The sequence below is a fragment of the Colobus angolensis genome, unplaced genomic scaffold (assembly GCF_000951035.1).
Source record: "Colobus angolensis palliatus isolate OR3802 unplaced genomic scaffold, Cang.pa_1.0 Scaffold203, whole genome shotgun sequence".
NCBI lineage: Eukaryota > Metazoa > Chordata > Mammalia > Primates > Cercopithecidae > Colobus > Colobus angolensis.
The window spans coordinates 3,633,381-3,637,392 of NW_012115189.1; the positions used below are offsets into that span (position 1 = coordinate 3,633,381).

General features: G+C 45.6%; 1 pseudogene; it reads right to left on the minus strand.

Annotated features, from left to right (window-relative positions):
• Positions 1-3,553, minus strand: part of LOC105511758 — a 15,012-nt pseudogene extending 11,459 nt beyond the window's left edge.
• Positions 3,554-4,012: the final 459 nt, after the last annotated feature.

Below are 4,012 nucleotides of genomic sequence, written 5' to 3' on the forward strand. Positions count from 1 at the left end.
CGGCCTCCGTCCCTGCGGCGCGGACGTCCGGCGCAGGAGAGAAAGGTACCAGGCGACCTCGCCGGCTCCCTGGGACCCCCGCTTACACCGGGGTGGGCGACTGAGGTCGGGGAGGACGCTGTCGGGGGAAGGGGGCGCTGCTCCCTCGGCACCCCAGGATCGCCGACTGCCCGCGGGGGAGACCCGGACACTGCGTCTCGCCCTCTGGTCTGCGGCCTCCGAAAACGCCCGGCGCGAGGGGTTAGCCCCCGGGGCGCCTCCTTCTGTTTCTGGCCTCAGTTGCCTCCCTGGAATATGGAACTTCGGGCGAGGGAGGTGGAGAACTTTCTTCTGGGGCTCGTCCCTTGTTCTCCTGCTCGCTTGCAGTTTGAAGGAAGGGCGGTGGGGGCGGGGGTCCGAGTACCCCGCGGTCTGCGGCGCGGAGGAGGGTCGGTCCCGGGCCTGCGGCCGCCTCCGAGTGACCCCGTCCCTCCCCGCCCTGGACGACCGCACTGGGGTGCAGGCGCAGGAGGAGAGGGGCCGATACTCCTTAGGAGCCCCATCGGCGAAGCCTCAGCAAGTGGCATCTCCCGGGGTCCAGGGAGCCGACGTGCTGTCTGGTTTGGGTCCAGACATCAGCTCGCCCGAGCTTATCTTGGGCATTTAAGTGTGTTGCTTCCGGTAGATCTCAGGGACAGGAGGGGAAGTGCAGCATTATTTGTGACCCGAGAGGGACTGGAATGCCTCAAAGCTGGTCAAGAATGTTTCCCCCACGAGGTAGCATGAGATGGGTCACGTGGTAGTAAAGAGCCACTTTGGGCCTGTGAGACGGAGTTCTGACTGCACCACTTGTTAGGTGTGTGACTTTGGAAAACCCACTACAGTAAACCTTAGTTTTTAGAACTCTAAACTGCAGGTATTGTACATAACCTCGTAGTGTTGTGTTCATGCAGTGAAGTGATGCAAATGAAGTGCTTGGCATTGTACTCTTGTGTGTTGGACACCTTGTTTTGCGAACCTGTTGGATGTTGAATTCATTCATGCTTAGGTTCTGTTAGGCCAGTGTAAGTGGAAAGAACTTGGGCAATGAAGACAGACACAACTGGGTCCAAGGTGGTCCCATCCATCGTGTACTGATTGGTGGTTACTCATCCCCAAAACACCAATAGCAACCTTGGTAGGGTTTTTGTTGTTGTTGTTTTGAGACACAGTTTCCCTCTGTTGCTCAGGCTGTAAGCTTTGACCTCCTTAGCTCAAGCGATCCTCCCACCTCAGCCTGGGACTACCACACCTGGCTAATTTTGAATTTTTTTATTTTACTAGAGACAGAGTCTCACTGTGTTGCCCAAGCTAGTCTTGAACTCCTCCTGTCTCAGCCTCCCAAAGTGTTGGGATTACAGGTGTGAGCCAGCATAATAGTCTGCAGCCTTATTCTTGAGTGTAGTAGGTGTGTCTATACTGATGCATGTTACACTTTGTCATCTTTAGTATTTGTTTAGCATATGGTAACAAAAAATCTTTTAAAAATTAGGGATACAAATTAAAGCAGGGGAGCATTCACGGTGTTAGAAAAGATGGAGATGAGGGAAGGGTAGAAGAGGGATGAAGAGGAATTAAAGAGACCAGAAAACAACTAGTTGCAGTGTTGGGAGGTATAAACCAATGGTAATTTTAAAAAATGCGAATTTGTTAACTCCTTGTTTTTTCATGGTGGCACCGAAAATTAATCTTAGTCTCCCACTTAAACTCATCAGCCTCCCCAAAGCCTTTCCAGATAAGCATATGCTCTGTGTAAAAGCAGACTGCCTGTGATCCAACTCAGCTTACAGACAAGGCACACTTCCAACTCCCAAGGCCTCTTTCTTGTATAGAGATACTGGTGCTGCCACTGTGAAATACATCATACACTCAGACAGTATAAACCTTAGAGTGCAATGTAAAGAATAACAATAGATCACACCGAAGTATGTGTCACCCGACTGAAGAACTAGAACATCCCCAGGCCCCTGGAGCCCCTGAATACCCCTCTCCATGGCCATCCACTCACTTCTCACCCCCCCACCCAGGAAACCGCTATTCTGGATGTTGTGTTAATTTTTTCCCTTGCTTATATGAAAAACCCTGAGGAAAGGAAATTTCCCAACAAGCCTTTCCACAATAACCTGGATCATTCTTGTTTTTTTTCTTTTTTTCTCAACGAGCATTATTATTGAACTTAAAAGCAGGCTATTGAGGGTAAGATACAAACCACAAAAAAGCCGAAAGTCTTAAAGTGGGGGGATCTTTGAGTCTCTGTCTTTTGCCAGGTTTCTCCTGTCTCCCTGGCATGGCTCCCGAAGTTGTGTTCTGTCGGTGTAGGGGAGACCCAGTCTCTTCCAACATAGCTTGGAGGCTGTAATTTTAAAAGCTTTGCTTGAGTCCCTAAGAAGTGGGAAAACAGTAATTTGGGTGCATGTGTTTTAGAAGTTTTTTTAAAAATGCAAATTATCCAGAAGCCATTGTGTGGGATTTGAAGGATTAAGCTAAGAGTGACCTTTAAAAATGGTTTCAACAACCCAAATTCCTCTTTTCCTGGTTGGTATGTTTGTGTTATGGTCTTTAAGTTATTTCTTCAAGGTCACATGGCTTTCCTTGGTGAATCTTACACTATCCTATTACTTCTTGGTTAAGGCAAAGATTCCGAAACTTGGTTTCATGGAGCCCTTAGTGTCTGAGTAATTTTTTCACAATTCCCCTAGGCTTCAGTAGTTAGTAATTTTTTCATAATTCCCTTAGGCTTCAGTAGTTAGTAGTTAGGTTCAAACGACTGAATATTTACTTAGAAGTTGTTTGAAAAAATAACATACATAAACTGAGAGAAAAAAATATTTTATGTCCTTTAAAGTCACAATTACTAACCGGATGCGTATGCCTGTACTACTTCTCAAACCTTGGGATTGTGTTGGACACTGCCACTCTCATTTCCTGTTTCACATTAATATTTCCGCTGCATTTGGCTTTTATCACAGCAACCACAGAAAACCCAGCTTTGCAAAGATGTATTGTCATGGATAGGAATGTAACATGATCTGCTGTTGAAACTGCAAACTACCTCGAGTTAGTAGGTTCAGCAATGTCCAGACATGTTCGGTATACTGTTTTCCATGGAAATTTTCAAATTTTCTGCATTGCCCGTTTGAATTTGCTATAGTTGCAAAACACCCAGTCAGGGGGTCCAAAATAGTAAACTTTGAAAACATTATGCTAGGTGAAATAAGTTAGTCACAGAAGGGACAATATTATATGATTCCGCTTATATTAGGTGCCTAGAGTAGTCATACACATGGAAACAGAAAATAATTCCATGGTGGTTACCAGGGGCTAGGGGGAGGACAGAATAGGGAATTCATGTGCTATTTTTGCAGCTTCTATGTGAGATTAATATTATTTCAAAACAAAGTTTTTAAAAGTTTTTTAAAAACAAGTTCTGTTGATGGTGCCCCACTGTGGGACTGTACCGAGGCACTGAGGTTAGGGACAGCAGCAGAGAAAAACTTAGGGGTGACATTACCTCTGTTTCCCGGCTCTTCCTCATCCCGTCAAGGGGGAAGAGATGGAAGAAATAGCTATGTTCTCTCTTTTTTATAGGGAAGTGTCTGCATTATTTATTAGTGGTTTCCTTTATAAACCTGAGGATCAGCTATTAAATTTCCCACTAAAACAAGAATTCTTAACCTGAGGTTCAGTGGTGGGCTACAGATACTCTAAGATCTCCCGAAAATTATGTATAAGTATTTAAGTGAATGCTCTTATGTATGTTTGAGGGGGAAGAAGTTCCATAGCTTTCATCAGATTCTCAAATGGTTTCCTAAGTCAAAAAAGGTTAGTGAGCACTATAAGGAAATATTTACAGAGCCCTGCCCACACCCACCCCATAAAAGACCCCTTTATTTGGATGTCTTATCCCATTTCAGTTCTGTCTTATATTTTTCCCCCACCAGTTACAAGAGGCTTTCTTTCTGCTCAGACCTCAGATAAGCCTGACCAGTTCTTT